This window comes from Terrapene carolina, unplaced genomic scaffold (genome assembly GCF_002925995.2).
Source record: "Terrapene carolina triunguis isolate 2854851 unplaced genomic scaffold, T_m_triunguis-2.0 Scaffold23, whole genome shotgun sequence".
In the NCBI taxonomy this organism is placed as follows: domain Eukaryota; kingdom Metazoa; phylum Chordata; order Testudines; family Emydidae; genus Terrapene; species Terrapene triunguis.
In genome coordinates this window covers 26397768-26410133 of record NW_020664374.1, presented here as the reverse complement: position 1 = coordinate 26410133, position 12366 = coordinate 26397768, and positions in this window count along the sequence as shown.

The window sequence follows — 12366 nt, the reverse complement described above, 5'->3', positions numbered from 1 at the left end:
TCTCTGTACACAGAGAGCTGTTACCCTTCCCTTCATAGTTATGACACAGCCATTAGAAAAATGTATCACAGTTTGCTGATGTGGAGACAGTAATTTGAGATATTTCTGAATATTTTTCTACTGGAATGTGTTGAATCTTGCAATTTACAAAGCTTACGGTTACTGCTCCTCCTCTATATGAAATGACGCCAATACTATGATTTGTAATCATTCCAGCTGAGTTACTGGTATTTACGCAACACAGGAACTTGAAAGATTACTGCCACACTTAAGTAACTCGATGAACTTTAAAAAGTTCACCTAAACTTTATTAAAGGGGCAGTATCAGTCTAGGTGTAACATTTAGGTTTTTGTAAATGTGCATATGCCTAATATTTTCTTTTGTAAAAGAAACAATATGTACAAGTCCAATTCCAATATTAATGTAATTATTGTAAATAATTTTGTTTTGAATTTCAATGAAAACATTTATTTTTTCCTATGTTTATTAGAGGTACATTAGTGCAATACAGCCTCCCTCCTTCCCCAACAAATCAAAAACAAAACAAAACACCCACCCAAACAAACCAAACAACCCCACCACTGAAGAAGAAAAAAATCACCAGGTAACTAAATTGTGAAAAGTGAATTAGATTTTTAAAAATTTGAAGTTAAAGTTGGGGAGTAGAGAGGAGAATAGGGAGGTGAAATTGAACTGTCTAGAGCAGGGGTTCCCAAACTTGGTGAACCGCGGCCACTGGGAGCTGTGAGTGGCCGTATCTGCGGACTCTCAGGTAAACAAAGCATCTTGCAGCCTGCCAGGGGTTTACCCTGAACAAGCCGCGAACCAAGTTGGGGAACCCCTGCTCTAGAGGTCTTCAGAGACCTGGAGTTGGAAAGCTGATGATGATATGTGTATTCACTCCTTAAAATCTGTATCAGGAAGTCAAACAGGAATGACAAAGGAGAATGTTCTAGGCAGAAAGTCTCCCATGAAGCAGAATTGTAGCTTTGTATTTCTTCTTCTATTGAAGTGCCTTGTTCAGTGTTAAAGAAGAATAATTCCTTTGGTGATTGGCATGATAACCATGGGTTATCAAGTGACATTACATCCAATCGTGGGCAACAATTTGACTTCTGCTTTTAGGGAGCATGGTTCAAACCCTACATATTTCCTCTGCTTATCACCTCCAGATGGATAGACAAACAGAATGGGTAAATCAGGTTTTAGTACAGTGATTTTCAACCTTTTTTTCATTTGCAGACCCCTAAAAAAATTCAAATGGAGGTGCGGACCCCTTTGGAAATCTTAGACATACTCTGCAGACCCTGGGGGTCCACGGATCACAGGTCGAAAACTACTGTTCTAGAACAATATCTCTGCTGCTTCATCAACTATCATCAAGATGACTGGCTCTGACTTTTGCTTTCACCAGTTTGCTTACAATAACTCTGATCACCGATCAATCTGCCACAATCCCTTCTATGTCAGTTATGGCTTCCACTCCTCATTTCATACATCTGTACTGCTGTTCTCCCATGTCCATGTGGCCTCTGATTTGATTCAACATGTCCACTGCAATCAAGAGGAATTAAAATCACACCTAAACTCTGCCAAGGAGGATTACAAACAATACGCTGACCATCAACAGGACCATCCTCCCATGGCCATCAGAGACAGGGTATGGCTCTCAACTCAACACTTGTATACCTCTTGACCCTCAAGGAAACTAGACGCCCGTTACCTAGGCCCCTATGGGATCATTCAACAGATTAACCTGGTGGGCCTTCAAGTCATCCCTGAACAAGAGCCTTTTTAAATCACATGTACTGATGAGTCATTCCTGTGCTAGGCTCCAGCCAGTCCACAAGCCAGGAGCTGGTCTGATGACCCTCAGGGCAGGTATATTAGCTTCATAGGAGAAACAAAAACAACAAGGAGTCATCCGAAGAAGTGAGGTTTTTACCCACGAAAGCTTATGCCCAAATAAATCTGTTAGTCTTTAAGGTGCCACCAGACTCCTTGTTGTTTTTGTAGATACAGACTAACACGGCTACCCCCTGATACAGGAGAAACAGCAGCTCAGTCTGCTGAGTGTCACTTCATGGCTTTGAACTCTCCCCTGCCTGATAGTGGTAACAGATCCACTAGCCTTAGCCAGCTCCACACTTGCTCTTGCTTCAGCCACGTTCCTAGTCTTGCTCCAGCTGTGCTTCAATCCTGCTGTGTGGACTCCTGATTCCAGCATCATTAGGCCCAACTGCCACAGATCCGGCCACTAGGCCCCACATCCTCATCACAGTTTCTGATAGTGGCTTATACATCTGCTCTGAGAGTCACCAGACTACCTCCTGGTTTGTGGTTTAGTTGGAGCCTAGCACAGGAATAACTATTCAGTGCATGTGGCTTAATCGGGCTCTAGTTCAGGGATGACTCATCACCTTATAGTTAGTGGGCTATAGATTGTTGTAATGAGCCATAAATCTGGTGTCTATTAAGTTCATGATTTTTAGTGTAAGCAGAGACTGAATGAGCTCTCCCCTGACATCTAGTGGTGAGCTGTTGAAAAGGACTTCAGGAGCTGATCTTGTTTGCATGGGCACACTCACCCTGCCTAGGTGGTCAGCATGATGGGATTGCTTGCCCAAATAGTCACTTTTGGCTGGCATGTTCAAAGACAGAAAGAATAAAGTGGGGAAACTCATTTAATTCTTCAGGGAAGGACTGTGTTCTGCATAATAGGAGGGGAAAGGGACATAGTCAGGCCACTGCAGAGTAGGTTTGACTGAGCCCTCAGGTAAGTAATTCTTCCATCCTTCCTTTCCCTGGTTTTCATCTTTATGTGCTTATGCAAATTATTTTTATATGGCTGATTAATTTTGTCTTTGTTATTACAGCAGGAAAAGGGACTTTGCCAGCATACTAAGCTCCCGCTGTAGCACAAATGGAAATTGCCAATACTCAGTTCCTCTGACCCCAGGCTTTCTTTCGACAAAGCCAGTTTCCCTGTTATTGGGGCAGGAGTAATAAAAGCGTTGTTATCCTTGTTGTGTGAATCCAGGGCAGCAGAACTGTGCTTGGCATTTCCCGATTGAGGGACTCACCCTCAACTAAATGACACTCACTAGATAGGGGACATGGGTTTCAAAGCCCAGTGAGTTGGGAGAGGGTGGGGAGAGGTACTTGTGCCAAGTGGTGTGGGCCTTGCCTAAGGCCCCAGACACCATTTGACCCTTCTTCTCTCCACTGTGTAATAACAGAGCTAATTTAGACTCAACTGAGAGTCTTGTTACATGCTGCAGAGCTGAAATCACTGATACTTAGGTCTAAGTATTAGACCTGCTTTGGGACAGTGTCTCTGATGCAAGAGACTTCCTAGTGTGCACCAGCAGTGAGGCTCCCCCACTAACAACTGAAATCACTGAGATCTGTATTAAGTGGGGGGCCCTGAAGACATCTTGACATGGCTGGTGGAGAGGCATGGCCAGCAGGGCGGCTGGCAGAGAGGCACAGCTGGTGGAGAGGTGTGAGCAGCCAGCAGGGCAGCTGGCGGAGAGTGCCAGAGCAGAGCCCCATAGAGAAGGGCGGCGAGTGAGTGCCCAAGCAGTGGAGCGAGTAAGGTGCCTCCTTACCCACCCACCCCCCAGCCAGGGTGGGAGGTGAACTCTGCAGATTCACCTCTGAACTCTGGGGCTGCACTGGCCCAGGACAGCAACTGTGAGTGGGGTGCAGAAAGGGACTTTTGGGTTGCTGGACTTAAAAACCTGAGAGGAAAAGGACACTGCCCAACTTACTTGGTGGTGGATCTTTTGCTCATGGTTTATGTTTATAAATCCTGTTTGCAGTGTTTTCCCTAAATTAATGCCGCGTTATTTCCCTCTTTTTATTAAATTTTTTTTTTGCTACACTCAGACTCTGTGCTTGCGAGAGGGGAAGTGTTGCCTCTTAGAGGCACCCAAGGGGAAGTGTGTAATTGTCCCAGGTCACTGGGTGGGGGCTCGAGCCAGTTTTGTGTGGTATTGTTGAAAAGGAACCCCTAAGATACTGAACCCCGCCCTTGTTACTGCCAACTCTGACTGGCAGAAGGGTTACATTAGTATCTAACCAAGTTATGGATTTAAGCTCTTAGACTCACCTTTTGAAGGTGTTGTGCAGGTTTCCTTTGAAGATGAGGACTGAGAGGTCAGATATGTAATGATTTGTGGTTGAATATTCTCCCACAGGTCATAGGGTGTTTTTGTCTTTTACCAATTTTCTCTGTGAGTTCATTGAATAATGTAGTAATTATCTTGTTTCACCCACATAGTTGTTATTGGGGCATTTAGTGCACTGGATGAGGTACATCATATGTTGTGCTAGGCAAGTGTAGGACCCATGGATCTTGAAAGGGGTGTTGTGATGGGTATTGATCATTATAGCAGTGGAGATATGTCTGCAGGTTTTGCATTCGTTGTTCTGGCAGACTCTGGTACTGCTTAGAGTTGGTGAGTCCTGGTCTGTGCGGAGTTTGCTTCTGATGATGAACTTAGCGAGTTAGGGGGCGCTGTTTGAAAGCCAGAAGAAGAGGTTCAGGAATGATTTATTTCAGGATGTGGTTTCCATCAAGTATGGGTTGTAACTGTTTAAGGATACCCTGAACGGGTTCCAGTGGGAGGTGGTGGGTTACAACTCAGGTTGTCAGAAGGGGCTTTTTTTTTCTGTATTGAAGCAGGTTCTCTCGGGGTATTTGGGTAGCCCCCATTCCATGATGTGATCTACAATCTGGTGGAGTGTCCTTGTTTGGTGAAGGCAGTTTTAAGTGTGTTAAGGTGTGTATGCTGGACTTTCTCCTTGGAGCATATTCAGTGGTACATGAGTGCCTGGCTGTAGATAACAATTTTTTTGGTGTGTTCAGGGTGGTTACTGGATCTGTGAAAATAAGTGTGTGATCCACAGGTATCTTGTATATAGTTGTCTGTAGGACTCCATTGCTGAAACTGATAGTGGTGTGCATGAAGTTGGTAGTCGTGTGGGGATGTTGTAAAGAGAGCTTAATATTGATCCATGTCAGATATATCATTGGTTCCATTGTGCATTTGTCCAGAAATTCTTCCTGTATGTGGCCCATGAAGAGGTTAGCATATTGGGGAGCCATCCTAATACCCATGGCTGTTTCCATAGTTTGGACAATATGTTTGAATGTAAAGTTGTTATGGGTGAGTTTGGCAACATGTTTGTGTGGATATCTGAGTGTTGTCCATTGTCTTGTAGATATTTGAGGCAGGCAGTGAGGCGACCATTGTGAGGGATGTTGGTGTAGCGGGAGGTGGCATCCATACTGACAAGAATGTTGTTCTGAGGAAGACTGTTGTGTCCTGGAGAAAACTATCCCTTTGTGTGGTAAATGGCTTGAAGATGGTTTCTATGAGTCCTGATACTCCTTCAGTAGGAGTGCTGTGGCCGGATATGATGGCTCTGTCTGGGGTTCCCTTGTCTGTGTATCTTGGGAAGCGTGTAGCACATCTCTGGGGTGGGTTCGTGGGGGGATGAGGTTGTAGAGTTTCTCATGGAGTTATTTGGGAAATTTGATGGTATTCTTAAATTCCTGGGTGAACTGAAGTGTGGGGTCTTCTCTGAGTTGGAGTCAGAGTGTCGGCCTCATTGATGTGGTCATAACGGTTGAGGATGACAATGGTGCCTCTTTTGTATGCTGATGTGATCATTATCTGGTGGATGGATTTCAGGGACTGGAAAGATTGTGGGGGATGTGATGTTTGTCAAGTATTTAACAGTCAATTATTTTCCTGAAACAATAATGTAATGATCAAGTGTGTGGTTTTGTCCGCTTTGTAGGTATCCAGTCAGATGATTCTTTTTTCTTATGAGTGTCAGTGGTGACATAGCAGTTATGGGTGGTGTTGGCTTTGTTGTGAAATAATTCTTTGAGATGAAGTCAGTGACTCAAAAGAATTCTTTCACAAGAAAAATTACAAAGTTGACTGTGAAAGCAAATATTAAGAGCCATCTAAACCAATTTCTAGTGAGTTCTGAGTAGGAGGATGGTACATATTGGTATCAATGACACAGGGAGTAGAGACTGACAAAATTTTTCAGACGAATGCTTTATTTGCCAAAAATGCAGTTTCAGGTTGACATAAATTCATTGAATAGCCTCAGACAAAATTTTTGTTTCAAGCTACAGTCACAAGGGGAATTAAACACACATGCACAAAATCCAGTGGGTAAAGAACCATAATCTAGTAGAAGAGGAGCAGATTGTTTTCATCTCAGCAAAATGGAGGAATTCATCTAATTAAATCCTGCTCTTCCTAACTGATTCTTCTCTCTTGACCCAAGTAAAGGGCAAAATGTGACTGCACCAGGGTTGTCCTAGCATGTGACAGTGTAAATTAAGGCATAGATGTCAGCTGTCAACACATCTTTCCATGCTGGCTCTTAATGCTAGTGAGAGTCCAGCGACTTGAATCCAGATATTCAACATTCCACACAGATCTGTTCCGATTTTGTATTGCCCATATTCCAACTCAGTGTGCATATTATTCCAAGACAGGTGCACATCATAAGCACTGATCTATACCCACTTTCTGGGTCATTGGTCACATGCCCTCCTGTGCCCTGCTGAGAGCATGAATAATGTGTGTCGGAGTGCACTTGTTGGCACGCAGGTTCTGTTAGGGTCAGGCGGCACCTACAAATAGATCATGCTCCGAATGCTAAGGCCCCTCCTTAAAATGACCATTTATAGTTCCTGTCATAAAGAATATGCAGGAGCTTCTCTGTGGATGTTGGGGAAGTCAAGATTAGAGTGGAAAACTTCCACTCCATGCTTCCTGTGCTGGGTTTTTTCTATGTGCAGCACCCTGCCAGCATTTGGCCAGAAGTGTTGAATCATGAAGCTGCAATTGTGGTGTTGAAATTTATAGCTGTGTTGTAGTATGTGGACATTTTACTTTTGAACTGGTATTAAAGAATTGTTTGCCTCTTGCCTCAGGATGACCTTTTACACAAAGGCGCTGTCACACATTGGTCAGTCTTTGCATTATTCTTGTGGCCAAAAGCAAATCTTAGATTAAATTAATTTAAATTTAAGAAGTAGACTATGTTGGACTATGCTTCTTTGCTTAATTCAATAAACCCTTGTATGTAAAGTAATTAACAGTCATATAACTAAAGAAAAAAAGGAAAATCAGGCAAAAATAATATATTAAAAGAATCTAATAGTTGGAAAATCAACATTTCTGGAAAACTAGAATAAATAATCACTGGAGAAATAAATACTTATGAGCATGGTCTTGGGGATTCTCTGCCTCACAACTCATAGCTATAAGACATTTTATCCTCTGGTTTGCGTGCCAAAAAATTGTTGCCATTTACTATAAAATCTATTTCCAAATTTTATGTACAAGCTAAAACCTGTTATGCTGCCAAACCAGCTCATAGTACTATAATGGTCCTAGGCAGAACCTCAAACTATCTGCAAAATCAAAGAAGGGTGTGTGCTGTCTTTGGAAATGTGAGAGGAGTCAGGGCAAAACCAAAACTTCTTCAAGCCCTGTAAATCAAAGTTACTACAGAAAACTGCAACATCTGTAAAGTTGTAGGGAACCTTTTAAGAGGTAGGGGAGGCAACATTCCTGTGTCTTATGTATAATGAGAGGGGCTTTGGGCCTTCATATCATCTGAGATTATTATATGTTCATTGTGAAGAAGATATTTCTCTTCCTGCAAGCTTTTCTTCATGGTTTTAGGGCCCTCACATTTGCTTCTTTATGGGAAGAACCTGCATGGGGAGGAGGGGGAGCTCTCAGGTTTGACTTGTGGATTTTCCTATATGTTGTCCCATATGGATGTGGAGTTTGTGTGTTCCATGGAAGAAGCTGGGTGTTCAACCCCCTGAACTCTCATATCTCAGGGGGGTTGCAGGAAGCAGAGAGCATCTTTGTGGATGTCCTTTGCCCCTGTATTGCTGCATGATCCCTGGCAAGTAGGGCTTCTGCAGGAATAGTGCTACCGGACACTCCACTTCACTCCCCACAACGTCCCCAGAAGAAGGTTCCACAGCACAGAGGGACAGCAGCACAAATGAATATAGTTTCAAGTTGTGAAAATTTCCACTGCTTTTCCTCTTTAGGTTTGGGGGCAGAAACCCATTCCCACTCCACTCCCTCCAAACTCCACACAGTTGGGACACTGCAGAGCTACTGTAGAAGCACAACCCAGAGCTTGCGGGTAGCTCTGGAAAATGTAAGTTACCTGTCAGTTATTACGCATGGGGTTTGTACATTTGAATATTCTACTTTAGAACTGTACTTGTGCAGTCTCAGCATTCATGGCAGATCTGTTAGCTTTGAAAGGAAGACCAACGGCTTAAGAAAAAAATACAAACCAAGGAGGAAGGATGGTCTTGTGACTGAGGCACAGGATTTTGAGTCAAGAGGGATGGTTCAGTTCTGTCCAGTGTGATCTTAGGCACTTAAACTCTCAGTGCCTCAACTTCATCTGGAAAATGGGGATAATCAGACATTCTTCATAGCAGAGGTAGTCAATTATTTTTTGGCAAGGTCCAAATTTCTTGGGCAAGGTCTAGTCAAGGTCCAGATTCCAGAGAAAATAAAAATAAAAATTAATAATGGTAATAATAAGTAAATAAAAAGATTTGAGGGTCTGTTCTAAAGCATCTGGCGGTCCAGATTTGGCCCCCAATCCACCTATTGACTATCCTGCCTCATAGTGTTGTTGTGAGGCTAGATTACTTTACGTTGGTAAAGAGAATCAGGATACATGGATGGAAAGAGCTAAAAAAGTGCAAGGGAAACATACTGTAAAATTCTTAACGTAAATTCAGTAATGCAGTGCAAATAGACACATAGGTCCAAGTGCTCTGACAGTAATGAAATTCAATGAGAACGGAGCCTTTAACTCCCTCTAAATTCACCACTCATTAGTGTTCAAAGACAGAAAGAATAAAGTGGGGAAACACATTTACTTCTTCAGGGAAGGACTGTGTTCTGCATAATAGGAGGGGAAAGAGACATAGTCAGGTCACTGCAGAGTAGGTTTGACTGAGCCCTCAGATAAGTAATTCTTCCTTCCTACCTTTCCCTGGTTTTCATCTTTATGTGCTTATGCAAATTATCTTCATATGGCTGATTCATTTTATCATTGTTATTACAGCAGGAAAAGGGACTTTGCCATCATACTAAGCTCCTGCTGTAGCACAAATGGAAATTGCCAATACTCAGTTCCTCTGACCCCAGGCTTTCTTTGGACAAAGCCATTTAGAGAGCTTGGTGTTTACTATCCATTTCTTTAGGCAGACAACCATATTTCTTTCCCTTCTTAGAAGCTCTACCATCTGTTCTTTGTTCTATGCTAGTAAGTGTGTGGAGGTTTTTTTTAAATGAATGTCTGGTAAAAGGTGGATGGTGGCATTTAATAGAGGAAAGGAAAAGTAAGGCTCAAGCAAAGAATAGCTGGAATATGTACTAGCATCTCTCATTCATATGTTGTCCTCTTTTGCTACTGCTAAGGGAAATCAAGCAAAAAGGATTTATTTACTGAAATAAAATTCCACTTTAATTGCCGTATTATCAGTCAGTGAACTGATAAAGAAGTGTATTTCTTCATAGCAAATATCTGAGTTATATTCTGTAAGTCATTTACCATAAAACCTATGATAAGTGAACAGTAACTGGATGAAATGCTATGCTTTTAAAATCAACATGGAGAAACTTTTTTTTAGAAATGTATAAAAACACCAATGCTCTTCTGCTGAGCTGTTTTTTCTGTTTTCTTTTTTTTCCCCATCCACACTGATGAAAGTTTTTCTCTGTATTGTGCTGCAGAAGTTTTAAAACGAACTGCAATGTTTCTTGCAACAAGGCTTAGGCTTACCTAAAAGTACCATTGGGTTTCCCTGCATCTGCCCACAGTCACCAATTGGTGTAATAATATCTACTGCATCTTATCACAAAGTTGGCAAAACATTTTGATCAACAAACCTTCAGATAATAATTATTTCAACCTGACCTGACCTGTACTGTCCTGGAAGGCTATTTCATGCCTTCACTGGTCAATTAGTGGTCACTGCAGATATCCATTTAAGAGACTGTTTCTGCTAGCACTTTCCTTGGTAAGCTGTACTTCATTTATTGCAGGGGATTCTGGGTCTTTTCTTTCATCATACAGGGTATGACCTCTGCTTCCTCATGGGGAGAAATGAAGAGAATTATACAAACAAACAATAGTTTGGTTAGTTCAGAAGCATTTGACTGTTGTAAGAGACAGTTTGTAGGATCCTGGAAGAAAAAAGCTTATCATATTAAAGAGAAGTGTTAGGTGAGACTGAGCCTTCTGCTAGTTTTCCAGAAGCCATGTTTTGTTTTCTATCTTACTGCTTTAGTCAACTGAATTCAGCCTATTCACATTCCAAAAGCACACGAGAAGAGTACAGTTTTCCATGGGCTCTGTTCCTTGCACTGTCTTCCAGTTTAACTCCACAGAAGCAAGGCAGAGAGAGTTTGTACAGTGCATCATTTCACATACATTGTTTTATAATAGAGAGGTGGATATTGCCAAAAATGATGTGCAAGTAAAACTGATAGATTGTGATTAATAGCAACATTAAAAAAAGGATGAATTATTGTAAACACCAGCAGCTGTCTGCTCTCTGTAAACTCTGGCTCAGGTCAGAACTGAAAATGAGTTTGGTGATTTTCATCCTAAACTGTAGCTAAAATGTGTGCATAAATAAATAAATGTTTAAAAAAATCTTGGACTGAAGTAGTAGGGATTGACACATCAGGAACAAGAAGCATTAGCAGAGCTGTGTGAAAACCCCGAGGCTATCACTCTGTCTCAAGCAAATTTTATTAATCCTTCGCTGGTCTGAGCTCCAAATTCACATACAACTAATACAAATTAAATAAAGCAGAATAAATGAGTACGATTTCAGGATAGAACAGTCACATGTCTACAGTGGGCTCCAAAAGTGAAATGGAGTTCAACATTGCAGGGTAGGTTATTTTATAACATCTGACAGCATCATTTATAGAAATATATTCATTTATAAAAATGTTTCAAAAGACATTACCAACATTCTCTCCCAAGCCTCTGCTGTTCTGCTACAGGGTGGCAATGGTGTTGCTGATCCTGCAGTATGATATCTTATCTTCACACAAGGTTTTGGAAATTTAGAACTGCCCACTATTTTAGAGTCTATTGATCTATCTTAGTTACTTATGTGACCCCCATAGTATCTGAATGCCTCACAATCTTTAATGTATAATCCCTGTGAGGTAAGGAAATGCTAATATCCCCATTTTACAGATAGGAAATCAAGACACTGAGAGACTAAGGCCCAGATCCTCAAAAGTATTTAGGCACCTCATTCCCACTGACTTCTGAGGATCTGGGCCTGAGTGACTTGCCCAAGGTCACACACAGTCTGTGGTGATGGAGCAGGGAATTGAACCAAGCTCTCTCAAGTCCAAGGCTAGTACTCAAACCGCTGGACAATGCTGCAGTGCACTGAGCCCCCTCAACTCCTGTTGATATTAAAGGGAGATGACATGCACAACCACCCAGGAATGAATCTTTATAGTGGGTCACTATTTGTAGGATTACAGTCTCATGTCCTTAAACTTCTCCTGCTGACCTAAATCCCATTCCCTGAGAAATGTTTGACAATACTTCTATTGACCCCAGTTGGAGCAGGACTGAACCATCTAATAGTATACTATATATCCATCAAGAGTACAAACAATCTAGCAATCTCTGCTCTTTGAGTAGTTTCAAATGTTTCCTTTTACACATTACATAGTGGAGCTACCAGTCTAAGGCTATGTCTACACTAGGGACCTTACAGCTGCAACTGTGCTGCTGTGAGGTCTCCTGTGTAGCCATTCTAAGGCTAGGTCCACACTACCCGCCTGATTCGGCGGGTAGAGATCGATCTTCTGGGATCGATTTATCGCGTCTCATCTGGACGCGATAAATCGATCCCAGAAGCCCTCCCCCGTCGACTGCGGAACTCCTGCTCGCCAAGAGGAGGAAGCGCTGTCGACGGGGGAGCTTGCCTGCGCCGCGTGGACCCGCAGTAAGTAAACTTAGTTCGATCTAGGAAACGTCGACTTCAGCTATGCTATTCTCGTAGCTGAAGTTGCGTTTCCTAGATCGATCCCCCGCCCCAGTGTGGACCAAGCCTAAGTCGGCAGGAGAGAACTCTCTCATTGGCATCGTTAAACCACCCCCAATGAGCGGCAGTAGCTATGTTGGCAGGAAATGCTCTTCTGCCGACATAGCACTGTTCACACCAGCACTTTTGTCGGTGTCACTTGGGGGGTGGGGGGGGGGGAGAGTGTTTTTTTCACATCCCTGACCGACAA